The 24,300-nt window shown below is 38.7% G+C and overlaps 1 protein-coding gene and 1 long non-coding RNA gene across 2 annotated transcripts in view; one reads left to right on the forward strand and one right to left on the reverse strand.

Annotated features, from left to right (window-relative positions):
* LOC114652293 (uncharacterized) overlaps positions 1-12,928 on the reverse strand; it is a 71,303-nt gene extending 58,375 nt beyond the window's left edge. Inside the window, exon 1 of the long non-coding RNA XR_007935059.1 lies at positions 12,661-12,928. This is a non-coding gene — a long non-coding RNA (uncharacterized LOC114652293). The remainder of the gene's footprint in view (positions 1-12,660) is intronic.
* Positions 12,433-24,300, forward strand: part of csgalnact1a (chondroitin sulfate N-acetylgalactosaminyltransferase 1a) — a 448,394-nt gene continuing 436,526 nt past the window's right edge. The window contains exon 1 of the mRNA XM_028802606.2: positions 12,433-12,672. The gene's annotated coding sequence lies outside the window, so the exon portion shown is untranslated. The remainder of the gene's footprint in view (positions 12,673-24,300) is intronic.

A 24,300-nucleotide genomic window follows, 5' to 3' on the forward strand; every position in this document is an offset into this window, starting at 1 on the left:
GGCATTAATTATAAGCACTTTGTCGTTGGAGTGGGATATGTTGTGTGCTGTAGACATTTAGAGTAAAAAACCCTCATACCTTAAAATTCACCTAAATTTAATTACAAATTGGCCCATTCTGTGCAATAAAAGGAAAAGCAAAAATTGCCAACAGGCAGCACAGATTTGTTCAGCACAAATGACAGAAAATATTTTAAAAATTATAAAATTGTGTAAAATTGTTCATATTCAGTACCTGGTTTTAATTATGCTTGTTTTTATCAGACAAAACCAACACCAAATAGTAAACTGTGTTGTGTAGTGTAGTAAGCTTCCACTAACATTAAACTCATATTATATCCAAACCTGCTAAGTGTACAGTTCTGTCTCATTGTGACACAAAAACTAAACTCCATAGTAGCTCTTTAACAGCGCCATAATTACTAAAACTAAAACTGAAACTAATATATATAAAAATAAAATAGAAATGTCTTTGTAAAATAAAAACTAAATTAAAACTAAAAATACACGACGAAGGAAAACTAAAACTAAACTGAATTTCCAAGTAAGGTCAGAAAAAATATAGAAATAAAAACTAATTTAAGAAGGCAAAACTATAATAACCTTTGCCCCAACTCTCTTTAACTGTGTTTTTGAGTTTGTTACATATTGATTTAAAGAACCCAACCATATAGTACTTTTTGGAATTTTAACAAGGGATTATTGATCATTTTTAAGTGGGTCTACAGATTTTAATTTGCCATATATATGCTAAATTCTTTTTTAATGAATTATGTACAATATATATACAGTGGAACCTCGGTTCACGAATGTCTCTGAACACGTACAAATCTGTTTACGACCAAAAAGTTCGCCAAACTTTTGCATCTGTTCACGACCACACACTCGGTATACGAACAAGCCAGTTTCCCTTTAGGTTTGTGAGCGCTGATGATTTCCGCAAGTGTTTAGTCTCTCCCTGTGCATTCCATGTGCAGTGAGAGAGAGAGCGAGCGAGAAAGAGCGCGACACACACAGGCGCACGAGAGAGACATACTGTACACACAGGCTCGCGAGAGAGACACACACACACACACACAGAGGCGCGTGAGAGAGACACACACACAGGCGTGAGAAAGAGACACACACACAGGTGCGAGAGAGAGACACACACGCACGCGAGAGAGAGAGCGAGCGAGAGAGAGAGGGGGCTAGACGCATAAGGCAGAGAAGGCAGTTAAAGAATGCACTGGGCTTGTTTTTGTTTTCACTTCTGAAAACTGGCTCGTAGCGTGCATTGTTGCAATGTTACTTTTCTTGGTGGTTTATTAAATTACGGATTTTTCAAATGTTCATTTTTCCCCTGTACTTAAAACTCATTAAAAAAGTGTTTTTAGCGAGTGGTTCATAGCGCTATAGTGTGAACTCTTGCAGTGTTAGTTTTCTCTGTTGTTCAAGGTTTTCTCAGTGTTACTCAATGTTTTTACATTTAGTTTACTATTATGCTGTGCATTCTATGGCATAATTAACTATATTTGTGCTCAAAAACTTAAAAAAATATATATTTACATACAGTTCATACGGTCTGGAACGGATTAATTGTATTTACATACAATCCTATGGGGAAATTGCTTCGGTTCACGATCAAATCAGGTTATGACCAGAGTTTTGGAACGAATTATGGTCGTGAACCGAGGTTCCACTGTATATATATTATTTTTCTTCTTTCGGCCGCTCCCGTTAGGGGTTGTCACAGCGGATCATCTTCCATATCGTCCTGTCTTCTGCTCCTTGCTCTGTTACACCCATCACCTGCATGTCCTATATACTGTATAAGGGGCTAGAACCTTGATCTAGGTCTTAATTGAAAGATTATGACCTCATAGCTCTGGAAATTCAGAAAATTTCAGGTAATGATAACCTGTGGTTATGGGATTATAATGGCAAAGTGATCGCAAAACCAAGTAACGCAATGGAAAGAAAAAACAGAGCACCGACATCTACTAAGTGTAAAATACCAGAGGCTGATTACGTGATGAAGAATGCCATAATAGGAAGAATCTGCTGAGCATCAACTACGGGATACAGTATGCATGAATGACAAATGTTGAGATATGCATGATGACAATTGCACGGAGAGTTTACTGTTGCTTATATATAGGGACATACAACCACCTCCCATAAGAAGATAAGATACTGAATCACATTGACAAGTGAAAAGAAATCCTAAATACAGCGCAAATGAACAGCAAACAAACACAATGGCTCATAGGCATGCAAAGCAAATTCCAGGTGTGAAGGATGGCCTGCGTTCGTACCTGGCCAGGCCACCCTCAGGATGGAAGGACTAGGGGAGAAAGCATGCACGGCATATTATCTTCTCTAGAGTGCTAGATGGCAGCCAATCTGGGTTGTAGCAAGGCCTTGAACTCAGCCCTGTTGGGTTTCGTGGGTGCTGCCAGGGGGTGCTGCAGAGACTGACGTCCCTACTTCATGGGGTTTTCGTTGCACCTGGAAGTGCTTTCAAACCACATCTACAGACCACCAAAGAACTCTCAGGTGGGAGATTAAAGGAGCTGCCTACCTTACATTGACAAGCCACTGTTGGGAGGAAGGTGGACAATGCTTGTGAGGAGGAGGCAGTGACAGAGAGAAGGAAGAAAGGAGTTGTGCTGTATTGTACTTAGTTGTACGTGTGGCTGTGGAAGAGATTCCCAGAATAAAAGACTCTTTTGCCTTTTAAACTTGTTTCTGAGCCTACTTTGTGTTGGGTGTTTGGGGAACTGGAGAGCCCCCTGGTGTCCACAAAGGATACAGAATGTAAGAACGACAACAAGGGAGAGACGCATGGTGACAATCGAGAAGGCTGTCAATTAGTTGAAACTTCTGACCATATGAAAGCATTGCTTTTACATTCTTACATTAATATTTCTTTGAAGACCACTACTTAGAAAAGTTACATCAGCAAGTTGATCCATGTCAAACTGGAAACAAAAGAATGTGTTACCAAAATAGAACTCTTCTGCTTGCTCTAGATGAGCTACCAGAAGTAATAAAATATATTATAACTCGTACAGGAACTAAAAGAAGTGGCTATTTAGAAGTCTTTAACTTGCTTTTTTATTTGCATTTTAGTTTAGGACCATAGGTCAGTGTGTTTCACTGGTTTTTAATGTAAAAACAGTGGTAAGATTTGATATGGATTAAAAAAGGCCTTTAAATGCTTCACATTTACAAAAATCCAAATCAAAACCAGGAGAAACATAACTGACAAGGTAAATACAACTTATCGTCAAAAGAGAGAAAAATAACTCATGGCTAACTTTACTTTGATTCCAAGTCAAAGTAAAGGCTGAGCCTGCTTCATGGTTGCCCAGTTCTGCTTATAGCTTCAGCCTGTTCTGTGCTTATTTTTTAAGGAAGGATGAAGGATACTGAACATTAGTGACTCTAAAAGCTTTACTCTGTTGATTAATATCGCATTGACAAAATAAAATGGAATGTTAGATATGTGCATTTTATTAATAGTTTACATTCATTTTTCTTCCTCAATGTATATTCAATGCACTAGTCTGACAATTTCTAAAACTGTTCTGAAAATGATGATACATTAAACAAGCTTACCAAAACTAAAAATGTGGTAACATTGCTGCTCCGTGTCTGTGAAGGGGTAAGGGAGACAGAAGCTTTGCAGAACGCTTGTGTCAGGGTGATTAAGATGGCAGTCACTTGTTATAATTCACTGTTTTGCAAAAATCCATTAGTCTTATCATGTCTTTCCCAAGAAGTATCCATCATGGCGTGGATCAGCTCAGTGAGTTGGGGAGCGAGAGGATGCCGTGACCTCGGATTCCATGGAACAGGGGTGGGCAATGTTGGTCCTGAAGAGCCGCAGTGGCTACAGGTTTTCATTTCAACCCAACTGCTTAATTAGAAACCAATCATTGTTAATCTCAGACCTTATTTAATTTTATGGCTTGTTGTTCTGCAATGTAAGGTCTTTCTATTAAGTGTTTTATTAAATCAAACCGTATATGATGAACACACACAGATGTAAATAGAAACAAGCTAGATGGAGAACTATTGGCTGCTTTACATCTTATTGTTAATAAGGAGCCATTAAAACAATGAATGCTGCTGTTTAAGATTGAAATAAGCAATTAAGGGTGGGGAACCTTAAAAAGCGAGACCACTAAAATGAAGCATCAAAATGTCACTGAAGCAATGAATGCTTCATCAGCAATAATTGACTTCTCATTAAGAAACTGAGTTGGAACAAACACATGCAGCCACTGTGGCTCTTCAGGACCGACATTGCCCACCTCTGGAATAAAAGAACAAGGTTGAGTAAGTGAGACAGGAGTGGAGACTCACTGCAGCAACACTGTGAGATGAAGTGGTGGAACTGAAATGCAGCCAAGCATAGAGACTTGGGTTAGACTGCTGTGCTCCTAATAGTGTGGGATTGGTACCAAAATTTGGACTTTTGTACAGATACTAGCTTTTGGACCTCAGTACAGGTACCAAAATGGTTCAGAAACAAATAACAGAATTCTCCTAAACACTGCCTTACTCCAGCTTCCCCCGTTCTCAACATTATTGAATGTATACCTGATAAAGCACTCCCTGGTTCCCCTTTGAATTTTGCAAATTGTAACGTAAATTGGGGGTTTCCTGTGGAGTATTTAGCGTGGTGAGAGGGGCCATAGAGCACATCGGATATCAGATGAAGTGCAAAGCAGAAAGTCTTTTAAACCTACTGTTTACATCCAATAGCGAAAGTACACAACTGCTGGTCCCGTACAATTTTTAAAATTAGGTTTTCAGTACTTTCTCAGTACTGGAATACTATACAAACAAACAAAAAGATGGCGCCGACTGTTGAGGCACGCCGTCAGCCGCTCTGGCTTTTGTGTTTCTTGTTACTCCTGCTTTTTTCTCGGCTTACTTACTCCTGTGATGCTCTTCCTGACTCGATCATTCGTTATGATCGCTTCACCCTTCTGGCTCTTCGAACGAGTGCGGGGGTTTCTCGACATTTGACTCCGGAGTTCAGTCAAACCTTTGGCCGACTGTTTGAGGAAGTCCCGGCCTTCCTCATCACTGTCCACGGCTTGGCCGGTCGCCGATGGAAACGCCGCCGCCGTGGGAAGCGTGGAGGCACCAGGGCTCGGCTCCGAGCCTCCCGGATCCTCTCTAGGAACAACTCTCCTGGCTCCCAACATGAGTCAATGCTCCCGGAATGCCTCTTGCCCTCGGATGCTCTGGTACACTTCCCTGCCTCGCTCCGTCACCGCCGCCGGGGAGTGAACTTTAACAACCTACGCCGCATCACGACAATGTCAGCCGCCAAGGCTGGTGCGTCTTTGTTAACGTCGTCCCAGCCGGTTCGTTTTGCGCTGATAAATGCCAGATCGGTCGTGAACAAAACTTTCATCCTGAAAGACTTTTTTCTTTCCAATGGCCTGGATTTTTTATGTACTGCTGAAACCTGGATTTTACCGGGCGAGACGCTCTCACTCACTGAAGTTTTGCCCCCGGGATGTTCCTTTATCAACACGCCGAGAGCGCTGCGCCGCGGCGGGGGCTTATTGACCTTATTTAAATCTGATTTTATCTGCAAACGCCCTTCCCTTCCGCTTTCATTTTCCCCTTTAACTTTTGAGCTCAGTATGTTTGAACTTGTCTGTTCTCCACCGCTGCTGTGCACACTCATCTATCGCCCCCCAAAATATAATAAGGACTTTTTAGACGAATTTGCAGCTTTTTTGGCTGATATTACCTGCAGATATGATCGTTTCCTTTGTTTGGGTGATTTTAATATCCATGTTTGCTGTCCCATTAAACCTCTAGCAAAAGACTTTCTGGACATTATTGACTCCTTTGGTCTTTCTCAACTAGTCAATGGACCAACACATGGACAGGCTCACACACTGGATCTGGTTCTTTCTCGCGGTCTCAGAATCAGTGACTTGGACATTCTGCCTCCCAGTTTTTCTGATCACTCGCCTGTTCTGTTTAATTTGGATTTGGACTCTGCTGAGCATGGTAAATCCACCACTACCCGTCCCTTCCGTGTCATTTCCCCTTCTGCTGCTGAAGATTTTGCAGCTGCTTTTTCATCAATCTCCACATCATGTGAATCCACGGATGCTGATGTTTTATTGCAAAGCTTCTATACTTCCTGCTGTTCTGTGATGGATGTTGTAGCCCCACTCAAACAGAGACAATCCAAAGTCAAGCATGACCCATGGCTAAATGAACAAACTCGCTCCATCAGGCAAAACTGTAGGCGGCTAGAACGTAAATGGAGGAAAGATGGTCTCACTGTTACCTTTGACTGCATGAGAGACATGTGGTCTCAATACCAGAGAGCAGTCAGAGGTGCAAGGAACCATTTTTTTACTGACATCATCTCAAAAAATTCTGGCAATCAACGTGTCTTATACAAAACACTGAATGCTGTCCTCTCTCCAGCTGCAACTGTTTTCTCTTCTCCCTCCAATGCTCTTTGTAATCAGATCCTTACGTTTTTTCTGGATAAGGTTACGAACATTAGATCCCAGATCTCCATTTCTTCTTCTGGCTCTGTTGATTTAGCCGTTCCTGTACACGGCTCCCTCACTAGCTTTGAACCCATTTCGCTCCCCCATCTGGAAAAAATCGTCGCCTCAATGAAGCCTTCAGGCTCTCCGGACGATGTGGTGCCGTCCAGACTGCTGAAAGATGTCTTTCCTGTGATTCGATATGATGTCTTAAAGATCATAACTAGTAGTCTATCTTCGGCTACAGTTCCTTGTGCTTTCAAACACGCAGTTGTACATCCAATCGTGAAAAAACCTGATCTTGACCCTGCCATCTTCTCCAATCTACGTCCAATTTCCAAACTACCTTTCCTGTCAAAATTACTCGAAAAAGTAGTTTATGAGCAATTAATTCACCACCTACAGGACCATCAGGTAATGGACCTTTTTCAGTCAGGCTTTAGGCCCCAACACAGCACAGAAACCGCGCATTTACGTGTCCTAAATGATGTCCTTTTGGCATTGGACTCAGGACTCTACGTGATTATGGTTCTTCTCGATTTATCTGCTGCCTTCGACACAATCGACCACGACATCATGATCTCCCGACTCGAATCCTGGGTTGGTGTATCTGGCTTAGCCCTCGACTGGTTCAGGTCATATTTCTGCAACAGGACTCTTAGAGTCATGCTAGATGATTTTTCATCTGAATCAGTCCCACTCCCATGTGGTGTCCCCCAGGGTTCCATTTTGGGGCCACTACTTTTTTCAATTTACATCCTGCCTTTAGGTGCAATTTTTAGAAAACATGCAATCTCGTATCACCTATATGCTGATGACTGCCAAATTTATTTCTCCCTCAAGTCAACTGACTCCACTAAACCTCTTCTCAACTGCTTATCTGACATTAAGGACTGGCTGGCTGTAAACTTCCTTCACCTGAACGATTCAAAAACCGAGGTCATTGTTTTTAGTCCCGACCGCAAACAGACCCTACCCCTTGACCTCGACTTTCTTCCCATTCCAGTAACTTCGTCTGTTTCCAATCTTGGAATCAAAATGGATATGGTCCTGAAAATGGATGCTCAAGTCAACAGCACAGTAAAATCCTGCTTTTTCCATCTCAGGCGAATTGCCAAACTCAAACCAATTCTGCCTTACCACCTCCTGGAATCAGTAATCCATGCATTCATTACGTCCCGGCTCGACTATTCTAATTCCTGCCTATATGGTATTAGTAAAGCCACTCTTTCGAGACTCCAATTGGTTCAAAATGCGGCTGCAAGACTTTTAACTGGAAGCAGCAGAAGCCAACACATTACACCGATTTTAAAAACCCTACACTGGCTGCCGGTTAGCTTCAGAATTGATTTTAAGATACTCCTCTTAACCTATAAGGCACTAAATGGTCTAGCCCCTGCCTACTTGAGTGTCTTGCTCCATCGTCACAATCCCCCTCGTGTTCTTAGATCCGCAGATCAGCTGCTCCTAACCGTTCCCAAGGCACGTTTTAAAGCTCGTGGTGAAAGGGCTTTTTCTGTCTGTGCACCCAAGCTCTGGAACTCCTTACCTTTAGTGGTTAGGCAAGCCGCTTCAGTCACCACATTCAAATCACACCTAAAAACGCACTTCTTCACATTGGCTTTTAATTCTTAACCTGTCTTATTCCCACTTCCTTTTTGCTATTTCTCTGTTTTATTGGGTCCCCTGACCTGTTTTTTAATGTCTCTGTTTTAATTCTCTCTTAATATTTGTTTTTAATATTTTGCTTTTAGTCTTGCTTGTTTTAACTGTACAGCGCTTCGGTCAGTTGTAATGCTGTGTTTTTAAGCGCTTAACAAATAAAAATGGTATGGTATGGTATGGTACAACCCTAATCCCTAGTGGTCCTTTTTAAAGCCCACTCCTCTGCCTTCTAGCTGAGAACTGCAGCACTGGCCTATAACTACATCAATACAGGACTACTTTCGTGCAATATTTAGAGAACATTTTGAGTTAGAGTATGTTTATTTAAAAAATATGTGAAGCAATTTTAAAACAATCTTTAAATTTGGAATGGATTTTTTTTTTTTTATGGGTGTCAACCTTGCCAGAAGTGCCACATTCAACAGATGCAATATGTATGATACAGTTAAAAAAAAGGGTATTTTTTCCTCCATTTTTAAGGGTCACAGTTCATGCAAATTTGATAATAATCAACAAGTATGACACATGGTGATGCAGAGGAATGCTGCTGTCTTGTAGTAAGGTGTCCAGAGGTAGCGCCCCAGGAGTTTGCAAGTAGGTGAATGCAAGCTTGCTCTGGTTTCTTCATACAGTCCAAAGACATGGAACTGATGATGCTAAAAACTGTTGTGTGTGTGTGTGTGTGCATGTGTGTGTTAGTCCTGCGATGGCCTAAAGCCCCATCCAGGGGTTGTTTTTGGATTCGCCCATTGCTTACTGGGATATTCTCCAGCTGCCCCCCTGGATAAGTGGGTTTAGAGGATTGATGGATCAACAAATACTAATCCGACCCACCCAAACCAACCTCTCTTAAATGCTGCCTATCCTTAAAACCAACAGAAAAATACTCTGTACAGTTTCAATGACAGATTAGTTTACTGTTTCAGATTTAGCACGAGAGAGGTTATTTCAAGTTGTATATTTTGTGTACAGGTTTTTCGTCATTTACACATTCTATAGTGGTTCCTGTTGGCAAACAGATTCTCAGTAGTCAGCATTAGTGATTAAAATGGTTGTGTACGCCTGTGCAGTAGTTATGGCTGTGTGTAGAAATAGCGGGCGCTGTGGTCTGTATGACCATCAGCATCAAGTGACTCCGTGAGAACCCTAACTACAAAGAGGACTATTTCATTTATGTTAGGTAGAATGCCCAGAGGGGACTGGGTGGTCTCGTGGCCTGGAACCCCTACAGATTTTATTTTTTTCTCTAGCCTTCTGGAGTTTTTTTTGTATTTTTCTGTCCACCCTGGCCATTGGACCTTACTCATTTTCTATGTTAACTAATGTTGTCTTATTTTAATTTTGTATTTTGTCTGTTATTTTTCTTTTCTTCATTATGTAAAGCACTTTGAGCTACTTTTTGTATGAAAATGTGCTATATAAATAAATGTTGTTGTTGTTGTCTGAGCAAATCTCTGTCATCCATACCAATGTGTCAAAATGTTTAAAACACAAAAATCTATTTGATGAAACAAATAAATAATAGAAAACACACTAATTTTCAAATCAGTTAATTAAGTCACACTTAGATGTTATGCTAGGTGTACATTTTCTTACTTGTTAAAATAAGAAAGTGCTTATGCTTATTGCCACAATTCCAGTAGACAGACTAGCAAATTAAAAAGAGCAGTGTTTTCTGATTCTTAAACATTATTAACACTGTGTATGTCTTTGTATTTTCAAAGTTTTAAATGTGTTCATGTGAGTAAGACTTCCTTCATAATGCACATTTATATTACAAACAATTTACCATATTTGACTGGGATGTGATTGTCATGAAAATATGTAACAGTACAATTGAGTTTCTAAAAATGTGGATATTTTTATGGTTCATTACACCCCCAAAACCTAAATGTCAAACTTTGCCCATGGGGCCTATAATGGAATATGGATCAAACTAGATGGATGGACACTTTATAATTCCAATATTTAAAGCTACAGCTAAGGGCATATAATTATGGCCATTGTGAACGATATAATCCTCAAGCAAAAAATGGAACTAAACTCTGTTACAACAGGCCAGATACCCCCATTATTAAATGACAGTCAGTCTTTTTAGGGGTCCTTATCTCTTTGTACTTTAAGGTCTGGAACCGTGGCATGGCAGGCACCTATCCCGAACGTTACTCTAGAACAGTGCTTCCCAGACTCGGTCCTGGGGACCCCCTGTGGCTGCAGGTTTTTGTTCCAACCAGATTCCTAATCAGTGACAACACCTGATCTCATTTAATTAGCTGGCATTTTTCTTCTCTTATTCTACATTCAGAAAAGCACAGCAGCATGATTTTTACATTTATAAGACATGTAGAAATAATTCTGCTTTTGCTACAGATTTAAATGCTTAACTCTTTTGTTGATTTCATTATATTTTGCCCTTTCTCTGTGCAGTTTTCCCCCTTCGTTGTATCTTATTAATGACAATTAAAAATGAGCAGAGCAGACACGCAGGCAAACAACACTGAATAATCAGAGGCTGCAACTATTTTAGCATCAGACCCACTAATATTCTGCTTTTGCTACAGATTTAAATGCTTAACTCTTTTGTTGATTTCATTATATTTTGCCCTTTCTCTGTGCAGTTTTCCCCCTTCGTTGTATCTTATTAATGACAATTAAAAATGAGCAGAGCAGACACGCTGGCAAACAACACTGAATAATCAGAGGCTGCAACTACTTTAGCATCAGACCCACTAATTAGTAAACAATGTGTTAAACCAGGGGTCCTCAATCACGGTCCTGGAAGGCCACATTGGCTGCAGATTTTTGCTCTAACCCAAATGCTTAATAAGAAGCACTTTTTGCTCAAGTAACACTTCTGCTTCACTTTAGTTGCCTCACCTGTTAAGATTTTGAACCCTTATTGCTTATTTTAGTCTTAAACAGCTGTATTCTTGGTTTTTAATTGCTCCTAATTAGCAATAACATGCAAATGACAAAGGAGACCAGCATTTCTCCATTTAGCTTGTTACCATTTACACCTGTGTGTATTTATCATGCACTAGTGGGTTTAATTAAATACTTGTAAGGAAAGTGAGGAGAAAAAAAGTGAAGGACTGAGAATTACTTATCCAGTTTAGCCTTCAGATCATTTTGATGATATCCTTAGAAAGAGGAAGAAAATCTAGGATATGAGAATTACCTGACATGGCAGAGTTAAACCTCTAACAAGCCATGAAATTAAATTATTGAGAAGAATTGCTTTCTAATTAAGCAACCGGGTTAGAACAAAAACCTGCAGCCACTGTGGCCCTCCAGGACTGTGATTGAGGACCCCTAGGTTAAACAATTAGAACATCTGGAAAAATAGAATGCAAATCAAGATGAAAATATTGTTAAAAACAAAACAAAATACATTATTCCCATATAACTGCTTGGTACATTTGGTACATGTGTACTAACAGGACGGCTAGCACCCTTTTCTATTATCGTGACGCAAATCAAATTTTAGTTAACATTAGGCACCCAAAGGGGACATTAACATTAGGGACCTATAGGCAACTATGCTTCACCCCCACTAACTTTAAGGTTAGTATTTGTGGTTGGGGTAGGTCAGTCTAATAATTTAAACTGTAAAAATTAAGCAAAAGGGGCACCTCCCCCACGGAGCCCAACACTAGAACGGGTTGGAACTGCCGTCCGTACCGTTTAGTACACAAGTATCGTACATAAAACATTAATAAATAAATAAATACTAAATAACCAAACTTAGTTTTCTAATTTCCATATTGTTTCCAAAACACAGAACTTGGGAAATAACAGTTCACTTAATTAGCCCAGGAGTCCAATTAAAAACAGAAGCTGTTTGGAACAAATACCTGCAGCCATAGTGTTCCCCCAGGACCGAGTTTAGGAAGCACTGCCCTAGAATGAATGACAGTTGCCTCCCTGTCATTAGTCAAATTTCCCTCAACAGCGAAAGGGTGACACTTTAGGGTCGCAGCCCATCCTGGCAGAAATGTAACCTTAAAGCTGGTCACGGTCCATACGGGACAATGCAGAGTGACTGAAAAACTTGACACCAGCCATTGACATCTTTAATACAAGCCACCTTTTCGAGTCCAGATGCACAGGTCCGTTTCTTTAGCGCCGTAGAAGCGCAGCTCGCAGAGCCGGATGCATAAGCTCGCGCTGACCCCGCTAAACTGTTTTCCTCGGGCTGTTCCTATCGCTCCCGACCTCACTTTGTCATTAACACGAGGCTCGCGGAAGCTCGGTGACGTGTGACTCGTAGCTACACGCTCTGTTTTTCTCGTTCCTCGGGTTTGACTTGTTTTCTGACTAGACACTCTTAAGTGGGATGGAGAATGGAAGAAAATACGCCGAGCGTGGACAGCCGCGCCTGTGCGCCGTGACGCTGCCAGGCTCCCCGGTCCTGTAAGCTTGGAAGCATCGCCACCTCCGCCTCGTCAGTTTCATCGTACGGGTCGCTCACCTTTCTCTGGAGGTAGGATTGGCCGGGGGTTCGTTCCCAGGCTTTGGGGGGAGGTGGTGGGGGCACACTAGTGTCGTGGATGGCCGCTGGGCTGCCTGTAGTATGTGCGCACTAAGTTTTCAAAAGTGGACAAAGACAGAGCGCTGGACCACACACACCAGCTTCGGTTTGGAGGCAAATAGCGCGAGCGAATTGTGTTCTAGGTTTCCTTTCCTCCATACATCCGCTTTCAGTGCTAACGGATAAAAGAGAGCAATGCTGCTGAACAAAAGCCACGAGGATGTTTTAGCCTCGTAACGACACGACCCGCTTCTCGAAGCAACTGTCAGCTTTCTGCGAGTGTCGTGTAACGCGTTGGCAGCTCAGTCGCTCTGCACTGTGAAAACTTCGGTCACCTGTGAAGCTTGTTCCATGTATGATGCTCTCAGTCAAAATCGTCATTCATAAATGTGCAGCCGATTGCCTGGAGGAATTATTTGAAAAGTGACTACAACCCCGAGAATCCGGTGTACCTTTTAACACGGCGCAGTTGTTCAATTTATTGGCGTACACAAAAGTTGAAGATTTACAATCCATTCGCCCACATTGAAACGCGTTTTGTTCCGTTCATTGATGAGCATAAGCAGGATGAGGCAGAACTGTCCTGCCAGCATCATAGGCCCCCAGGGAAAATAGTGCGATGGGGCCCCAACTTTGATAGCAAAACAGAAACATACTTAGGATAGGCATCAGAAACATCCGGCCGGTGCCCACTGCGCATTGTACGTTAAGACGACCATGGCACATCGGGGCGGTTTAAAGGGGGCAGTCAATTTAAGTAGTGCAGCAGGTGTGCTATAGGAGGAGTGCTATAAAGTGCCCAGAAAAAAAAAAAACATGGACCATACAGTACTTTAATGTAATTTTCACTTACTAATACCACAGGAAACACAGGTCTATAAAATTAAACACATGACACAGGTTTTAGGTTTTAAATGTGAATAGCTATTTTTATTTGAATTCATGAACACACACACAGACACACAAATTAGAATGTTTCCATCATGTCACATTTAAATACAACATTGAAAAGAAATCAAGTTAGAATTTAAGAAAGTGCAGTGTATTCATGTATACAATATTGTTCTAAATCAATCATGGATCTATTTAGTCAGTCCAATATTTTCTTAAACATATTTAAAGGAAACATCAACACATATTCATTGACCAAACTTTTCTAGGTTTTGTCACTTCTTAGTTTTTATGATCCAAAACATAATTTGGTGGCCTGTTCTGATGCGCTCCTGTGAATCATCCACCAATAGTCCATCCTCATTACTGATATCTCTGGTACCTTCTTTCCAAATCCTTGATACTCTTTTTCACCCTACTCTTCGTGCACTGTTTCAAGATTTTCAGTAAGAAATTACAAATCCAAATCCAAACAGTGAACTTGTAACACAATTCCATAAACTTAACTAATACATTTTCACAATTTCTTTAAAACTGGAATCATTATTGCTACCTAAAAAAAACTTAGAAATGATTTCTTTGAATGATACCCAAGGCTATTGTTCCTGGTCATTCATTGTGCCATCAAATTCTGCATCAGAAATCAGTTTTGTCATTTTAGGTCAGGCAAAATACGCTTTCTTCAGTTTAGCCTCAGGCAATCCTGGACACTTTTGGCACAAGTACATTAAACAGGACTCCATTTTTTGATAGGGCTTTGACAATCTGCTTCATTAAAGTAAGCTTAATATGAAACGGTGGTGGCAGCACTTTATCTGGATTGACCAGTTGAGGTCAATGATGTATTTGGCACCAAGCTGTAGCTTTTTCCTAGTTGGCCATTCCATATAAATCCATTGTCAATTCTTGGCTCTGCTGACCCACACGCAGAGGGATGATGGGAGTTTAGTATGCCCTGACTGCACCGAACTTTAAGGTCTCCACAGATGAACCATCAATGCTCAGTGCAGTTATAAAACTGTTAAAAAATAACTGTTTTACTTTAAATATGGATTTTAATAGTAGAAAGTATGAAATTCAACCAAATTAATATTAAAATAAAATATTGATATTTAATTAATTACAATGTAAAAAACTATAATTAATGGGTAAAAAAGTGCTTTGTTATATAATGGAAAAAATAGTTTTCATTTTTTAATTCAGCATCCAAAATATATAAAAATCACATGGAATAATCAAAACATTTTTTCAATGTATGCTTGTGTAATCAACTACTGTATATAATAAAATACTAAGGCCTGTGTATCCAGTCACTCATAGCAATCTGATTGGTGAGATTAAATTCAGATTGAAAGAAGAAGTATAAGTATGAGATGCACCAGGAGGAGTAAAGGAGTAGGGGGCACACTGAGATAAGTTGTCTTCAAAGATGAAAATTACAAAACCAGACAGGGGTCAAGCAAGATGCCTCAAAAATATGTAGGCTTTATGGGAACGTGCTCGAGGGAGCCAGTGCCGGTGAAGATTCATTGAGACATGCACGAATACTGAGGAAAGCACAGAAGGTACACATAGGGTAAGAGTGAGCAATTTTTAAAAAAATGATTTAATTACCTATCCTCGACCGGTAGTGTAGCTAGTCTTTCATACATATAGTTGATTTTATGGAGGAATTACTTAAAACGTGAATGGAACCCAGAGAATCTGATATACCTTTGACAATGGTGCCGTGGTACAATTTATTTGACCCCACAAATATGAATGATTACAGTTCATTTGTCCGCTTTCAAACCTGCTCTGTTCAGTTAAGTGATGGTCAAGCATGGCTGCAATAGACACAGAATGCCACTCTATTTAATCGCAGGATATCCTCATGCACGCAATTAGAAGGAGGCAGTTAATTTAACTTGCAGAGGAAGCGTGTGGAAACATGAGTGCCATAACGTTTGGAACAAAGTGACCAGAACAAAGATAGCATTCTCTCTTTTATTAGCTTTACATTCAATGTTTAAATCTTATTATAGGAACAATCCTGAAATTTAGCATTTTGTCGCAAATAATTCAAATCTTGACCAGGACCATTTAGTTGTGCATTCTCATTCAAAAGGATAAGAACCTCTAAATTCCACTTATAGGCGTCAACCAGCTTGTTGCATCTTAGGGTGATGTTAGATGATATTAAAAATGGTGTTCCTCTGGATATGAATATAAATACCAATCTGATTGAGTTGCCAGATGATACCAAACTAGGTGAAATGACATACAATATGTAGAATCAGCTGTGTCATTACCGAGGGTCTTGGTCAGAATGCAGACATACATGGGCAGATTTGTGGCAAATGAAATTTAATTTAAGGTATTACACACAGGAAGTAAAAATGTTAGATATGAATATGCAATGTGAGGACTGAAAGTACTCCTTATGGAAACAAATAATGCAAACAATACAGTGTAAAATGCAAACAATGCACAGCTTGTAAAGTGTAAGCACTATAAACACTATGCTAAATATACTGTAGAATACACATCTACAGCAAATCAGAGAGATGTGAAAATACTCTGTCATCCTGTATTGGAGCTCCCTCGGTTTTGTTTCATATATGTTGTTTAGGATTGTCTGTTCCCAAATCATCAAAAGTGATCGAATGTAACAAAGGTGATTCAGTGTGACTGTTCTCTGCTCCTTGTCCATGGCTAATGCCAGTACAAACATTATTCTTGTTACTTGTTTGCTGCAGTCTTCCAACATTCACGTGGTGAGTTTTTAAACATCCCATCAAGACACAGAGTCCTTTCCAATCTCGTCTGCAATTAAAGTGGTGGGGTGATTTCAGTCATCATTTGATATCAATAATGTGCTGTCTGCATTGTAATTATCCATAAAATGTACATTAATGAATCTGGATATATGCACAAGCGCCTTCTTAAAGTAACATCAAATTGCTGTCAGTAAAAACTTCAACACTGATGTCTTTAGAAGTGTATTTCTAGCTTTGAATGTTGTCGTTATTATTATTATTATTAGTATAGTAGTAAAAGTTATGTTAGGTGCCCAGAGTACAATGAAGTTCTTAACATTAATGTCTAGCCAACATGCAGCACTTCACCACTTTTGGGCACCATAATAATTGCGCACATTTTAACGTTATTAATTTTATTATTGTTAGTAGTAGTGGTCATATTTTCACATTTGTAGAATGCAATGAAATTTGTACTTGCATGTCTGACTGATGTGCCCCATGTTGCCACTCTGAGGTGCTATGATAATCATGCCCATTTGAACATGTTTAAGCACACTGTTGTAAATGCTTTGCTATCATATTCCTGATAATTTTATTTCTATCATTTATGGACAGATGTTTTATCTTTATCATTTTCACAGAATAAGTTACAGAATCAAGGCTCTTATGTCACTTTCAGAGGTTTATGCAGTTGATTGGTGACATTAAAATCACCTGTGATGGACTGGTGCTCTGTTCAGGGTTTGTTCCTGTCTTGCACCCTTATGAAAATTGGGATTGGCTTCAGCACCCCCTGTGACCCCGGTATGGTTTAAATGAGATAGAAAATGACATGACATTAAAATTACCTGCAAGCTAACATAAGGGAAATGAAGCTTACAGCAAAGGACAATCAGCTGCTTCTTGTCAAAATCAGTTGAATTCTGGTGAAGTATGCTAATCTTGTCCAAGCCTGTTTTGATTTTGCAAATGTCTTTAAAGTTGTAAATGAAAAAAGCAAAAGGAGAAGGAAGAATTTTTCCTCTTTCTGTTTATCTTAAAATATAGTTAACATTGTTAGTCTCCCAATAAATCTGAACATAAACAGATGGAAATCTGACTCTCATTTCAGTGCTGTTAATATTTTGTGATGATCGCCTCTAACAAGTAACTCTAAAGGAAGGAACTTAGCAATTATTCAATTAAAACAAATCAGCAACAACAAATCCACTTTGGAAGTAATAACTTGTCAAACTATTTTTTTGTAAATGTTTAATCATGTAGTTACATCGACTGGAAGGACTATTTTCCAGATACTCTTTCACAGGGAACTATTACAACAGTGTGAAGGTGAAGGGCTTTCTTGCATGTGCTAGTCACTTCCAGTTCTGAGCTGTAAAATTTCCAATATCTTAACTTACTTTTTCTGAGCCATTCATTTGTGGATTTTGTGGAGTGTTTTGAGTTGTTAGTGGGTTATAAAATCAATTTTTTGGTTTAGCTGAAACTTTGTGAGAAATTACCTCAGTTGCTCTCTTTAAGGCTAGCTATATATCTACTCTCTCTCTCTCTCTCTGTATATATATATATATATATATATATATATATATATATATATATATATATAACTGGGGACCTGGGTTCGATTCCCGGGTCCTCCCTGCGTGGAGTTTGCATGTTCTCCCCGTGTCTGCGTGGGTTTCCTCCGGGCGCTCCGGTTTCCTCCCACAGTCCAAAGACATGCAGGTTAGGTGGTTTGGCGATTCTAAATTGACCCTAGTGTGTGCTTGGTGTGTGGGTGTGTTTGTGTGTGTCCTGCGGTGGGTTGGCACCCTGCCCAGGATTGTTTCCTGCCTTGTGCCCTGTGTTGGCTGGGATTGGCTCCAGCAGACCCCCGTGACCCTGTGTTCGGATTCAGCGGGTTGGAAAATGGATGGATGGATATATATATAATCTTAAGCCTCAAAGTGCAACGATTTTATTTGACATTTTTATGTCACGTTTTTTGTCACACTTTAAATCAGGGTTATTTAAAAACCTACATATACAGTATATGTTTGGTATCATTCTTTTCAGAATTTATCGAACTTTAATGTGATGTTGTTACATTTTCAGATTCTTATTCCATTTTTAAATTATAAACTAAAATATCAAGAAAGTCTTTGTTTTTAATATCAAGAAAGACTTGATTTTTATTTTTGATCGAGTAAAATTTCTTTCACAGGAACAAACTATTAAAAAAAAAAAAATCATCTATTCATAACACCAATGTTTGTATTTAGGTGATTTAGTTAGCTGAATGTTGAGTTGCGATGACCCATTGCATACCACTTTAGTTTTCACGTGATTTTTCCTGTTATTTAAATGAGTCATTTTTTTAAACGTTTTGTTATCTATAAGAATGTCAGTTAAAACGAATGGATCGTTGACTTAGTCTCTTATAAATACTCATCGAGCATAGTGGACCTCAGTTTAACAGGAATACTCCAATCGGTAAGAGAGTAAATATTTTATTCTCATTTCATTATTTTTACTCCGTTAAATAATACATTTTCTTTTACATATTTATAGAATTTTGACTTCAATAAATAATAATTTTTCTTTTGTACATTTACAGATTTTATTAATATTCTGGCTGCAACTGGGGGTTGGGCACAGAAGGCACCAGGGGGGCTTGCTCCCTAGTGTGTATATATATATATATATATATATATATATATATATATATATATATATATATATATACACTCACACATATGCACACACACAAATATATAGATGGGAATGACAGGTTGTTGGAAGATAATTTGGGCTGACAACCCAGTCATCCCGTTTAATAAGTAATCAAAAATAAACTAAAGAAATGCTCCTTAGGTGTTGTTGCCTTTGTCTGTTCTTACAAAAGAAAGACTTGGCTTCTTAGCCGTGGATTATGATCAGTCGGAGCTCTGTCCAGTGGGTCGCTCCTGCCAATTACACCTCCTTCCGGAAAGCCAAAGTTCTTATGGATGGGGTACTGAATGGGGCGGAGTCAGGTGCCCTCGACAGAGCCCATAAGGAGATCCTTCACATGCGTGACTCATTCACTCAGTCACCCACTCAGCTAAAATTTGGCAGTATGGTACATCTAGAGCAGTAGGTATTCAGTAAGAAAGGACATTTTAAAATATTAATATTACCCCAAAACCTCAAAAATGTCTTGACTGATTTGACTGAAATTTGGTGATGTTGTAGAAAAAACTAAATTACTGATATTTGTCATTAATAATGCTGTAACAGGTGAGACCCGGACATTCTAATGGATGACATCACCCAGTTTGTGCATTGATTTATGCAAATGAAGGCTGCAGAAGTGAAGTGAAAGGAACAAAGTTCAGTGTCACTCAAAAAAGACATGTTTAGGAAGTGCTTGCCAGGCCTGTGGCTGTGAACATAGTCAATTTTGCACAACTGATTCAGTAAGAAAGGTATTTAATATATACCCCCTTCATCTTATATCCAACCTTATGCAAATGCTGAAGTGGGGACTACAATTTCCAATGTGCCAGATGATTTCATCAGTGCTCACAAAGCTTAAATAAGAGCATCAATAAAAGTGCCATGTCGTCAAAGGTATTAACTGCTGTGTTTTTATTTTCCTTAGTCACTCTGGGATAACAATTTCATTGTCTTGCTGGATTACAGCATTTATCTTAGAGCAATGTTTCTCATCCTTTGTGGCCTTGGGATTCAGTTTATCTTTTAAGTTACTTGATGACCTGCAGACAGCATTTGAAGAGGGGGGAGGGTTTCCGCATTTGAGAGTCGAATGCAATTAGAATGCAATTAGGGGGGTCTCCTTGGTGAAACGAGTGCAGTTACTAATGGGGAAAATATTGTTCAATGTTTTCAATTGCTTCTGTGGACCATGGATGTGTCACATGTGACAATAAGTCTGAGATAAACCGATTACTGTATACTATATTTTTTCTATCAGCGCATAGCCTTGTAATTTTGAAAAAGCCAACGCTGTTGGCCACCTGCATATTGTCATTAGGTTTGCAATACCAATCACAATTAGTGTTAAGCACTTTCAAAGTTTAAAACAGAAAATAAATGATGGACTGCGGTGGGCTGGTGACGTGCCCGGGATTTTTTCCTGCCTTGTGGCCTGTGTTGGCTGGGATTGGCTCAGCAGACCCCCGTGACCCTGTGTTAGGATATAGCGGGTTTGATAATGGATGGATGGAATAAATGATGGAGATGCTGTTTTCAAGAATGTGATAAGAAAAGGTTGCTGCTTTTGAGTGAGTAAAAGTAATTAATAAAGTTTTTTTAACAGTAGACATTTATTCAAATCCACTATGTACTGAGGCAGTATGAATTTTAGGTTTTGATGCTTTGATTGAATCAACTTTAAATCACTACCTTATACCAGTTAAAAATGGAGTTCTGCTGCAATCTCCTTCACAACCAACACCACCAAGGATTGTGTGCAGCTTGTTCAACAGTAATCAGCTTAAAAGAACTAATAATATTACCCCTGGTAAGAAAAATACAAATATTGTATACAGAAAAGTACTTACTTACATAGTACATCTGATATATTCAATGAAATTAAATTAAATTAAAGTAAACATATCCCAGGCAAAGCAAAGTAACACAGCTAGCATCTTTTACTGTTGGTTTTCCTACATTGGGCCTCTTTTAGGCTATGTTAGGCTATACCCAAATGATCTCTAGCAAACTTTAATTGTGCATTGATTGTCATTTCTGAGAGTAGACGAATCTTTCTTCCTGGCACGCATACCAAGTTTGTTCATCTTGCTAAGATGCATTTACATCTTATGATGTTAACCTTGGGCTTGGCCAGTGTTTGGCATGGATTTTGTTGCAGTGGCCTATTCATGGTAAATTGCAAGCTTTGTTTTTCTCAATTTTGGTATATATTTTACAGTTTTTAAAAGGGCTTAATGCAACATTTTAGAGATAAAATGGATGTCACTGAAAGATAAATTGATAAGGGTTGCAGCTCTCTAGCATATTCTAACAATTATGTTTCACCAATGTTGTGTTGTGTCACAACATTATACTGAAATTACCATGATTGGAGCTTTTATCTTCATGCTGTGCATGCAGAAATTGCTTGTTAACGCATGGATTTTTGACGCTTGAAAATCAAACCAAAGTGTGACATATTGTTAATTGAAACATTTTTAATTCTGTCTGTCTGCCTGCCTGCCTGCCTGCCTGCCTGCCTGCCTGCCTGCCTGCCTGCCTATCTATCTATCTATCTATCTATCTATCTATCTATCTATCTATCTATCTATCTATCTATCTATCTATCTATCTATCTATCTATCTATCTATCTATCTATCTATCTATCTATCTATCTACACACCAACCCAACCCACCCACCACAGGACCCTAGGCGACTTAGCTCCTTAACAGATAATTGATCATACTTTTAATAATGCTCCACATGGACCCCCGGTAGTTTCATGCTATGTTGCGTTGTATAGCGCCTTTCATATCTGTCTGTCTGTCTGATCTGGATTGAGAATGGTGTTCACGCAAATAGTATACATTTTCCTGTTATTACAACATTCTGCCTCATTAATTCTTTAAATGCAACTTTAAGCTTAAGGAGACCTGAATGTAGAATGATTGTCTACTGTTTTGCAGAAAACCCTCCTAGTCACATGGATAATCTGGTTAAAGGTGGGCTCCCGCTGCTTCTGTAGAGGCAGTGTTGGCACAGGAGGTGGGATACCTGTAACAAGAACAACAGTGGCAGTGGTTTTGCCAGATATAAGCAGCTGAAACAGAATTAGGTGATTTAGTGTGGGTTATCTTATCTCTTGACTCTTCTATATAAAGTGTCTTTCAGTTACAAATTTTATATGTATCATTTTTTTAAATTTTTTAAACATTCAAAATGAACATGATTGTCATTTAGGTATATTGGTATTTAATATTAGTATTTAGGAATGTATTTTTGATTTAGTTAGTAATACAAGATTAAATGCTTGAAATATATTTTTAATCTTGCATGGTTTTTGTTTCTTTAAAGCATTCAGCATAGTTTTTAAATATTGAAGTGGCACTTTATGTGAATTATAAATAAAACTTACTTTGAGCATTTAAATCAAAAAGATACGAAAAGGTCAAAGTCACAAAAAAAATACAAGAAAAGTTTAAAATGCATGTGACCAGTGTCTGACTTTCTTGGCTTGAACTTGGCAATTATTTTGTATTTTATACTTATAAGTAATTTAGACCACTTTGCAGAGATTTCTTTTAACTTTCACATTAAACAGTCTTTTTCTATTGTTTAGTGTCAACAATGCCAATTGAACTTCACTGTGACTAAGTGTTGAATAAAAATACAATGTGAAAAGTTCCAAGGTGGTGAATACTTTTCATTGGCACTATATTTCTGTTGTCTAGCTTCTCTGTGTTTTTTGTATGAACTTTGACCTTACAGTTTGAACAGGAACCTTATCTTAAAGGGGAAGGTCACTCATTTTAGTACTGAGAAAAGCGCTATATAAATGTAATGAATTATTATTATTATATTTTAACATATGGACTCATTTGCCAGTGCTGATACTCCTAATGGTTTTTATGCCTGTTGCACTCATTGCTATTGTTTTGAAAATTTTCTCCACAAATCTTTATTGTTGAAATGACATAATATGACCTACAACAAATATGTTTCCAATAAAATAGACATACTACATTTTTAATGTCATTGTTTTGCTGAATTCTTATATGGGTATCTTTTATTGTTAGTTTTCGGCTTAGGGAAAATAAAACAAATCAGGTTGGCCATTTCCAGTTTATAAAGTCTCACAGGAAATGTCATTTTGATAAATTGTAATTTCCTCCATGTCAAAATATAAATAGAAAATATGACTGAATTTTTAAGCTGCTTAAATAAAGTGTTTGCCAGCATTTGATTTACAAAAATAATTGCAGTCATATGAGTACAGTAGATTCAGTGGAATGTTTATGTTTGATGAGTTTTCACATTGAAGGGGTTACTACGGGTAGCCGCGGACAGCTGGAGCTTCTTAAAAGCTTTTTTAACCTTATAAAAGCAGCAGCTGTAAAAATGATTTAGACCCTGTTGTTATGACAGGGTGAACTTCAAGGTAATCCATAATCTGCCTGCCCTCGTGCTGTTGAGTTTTCAATTTCTGATAGTTCTGAAAAGCCCATGACACGGAAAGCCAATCAGTAACAGGTAAAGCTGATTCCTGCCCTGTTAGCCAGTTGTCAGAACACTGGATATGGCTTGCAGTACCTTTATGTACATGGCTTGAATTTCTGAGTGTAGCTAAGAGAATGTCACATTTTCCGTAGAAATAATTCATGGTTTAATTTAATAAAATGAGAAAATACATCTGCTCTTTCAAGGTAGTTTTTTATTTACTTGTCTGTCAATGATTATAGACAATTGTATCCGCTAAGAATGGCACTAAAACAGTGACTAGGATAAGACTATGTCCTATCTCAGAGTAGGACATGGGAAGTAGTAGTGAAGCATCCTACTTCCAATCCTGCATTATGATTTTGTAGCATACCTTGCCTCAGATTGACACTCATAATGAGATTTTCTGATTCTAATGCTAAGGCTTTACCACAAACATAAAAATAATAATAATCAGAGAGGAAGAAGGAAAACATAATAAGGCAGGCTATTGTGCTAAGTTCCACATAACTGTTGACACTTTGCAACATTATAACTAATATTATAATGAACACCGAGATGGAAAGACCAAGACACACAGGCTGAATGATAGTCTAGCCTGATAATGGACATATTTATTTACCAATGAATAATCCACAGCTGTACTTCCAGAAGAATCACCTTCCCTCCTATTATGGCATATGGAAAACAATTCAAACAGTTACTGAAACTAGCAACAGCTATTCCTACCTTATTGCATTCATAGTTGCACTTCACCCCATTGACTTTGCATG

Source organism: Erpetoichthys calabaricus, chromosome 5 (genome assembly GCF_900747795.2).
Source record: "Erpetoichthys calabaricus chromosome 5, fErpCal1.3, whole genome shotgun sequence".
Lineage (NCBI taxonomy): Eukaryota > Metazoa > Chordata > Cladistia > Polypteriformes > Polypteridae > Erpetoichthys > Erpetoichthys calabaricus.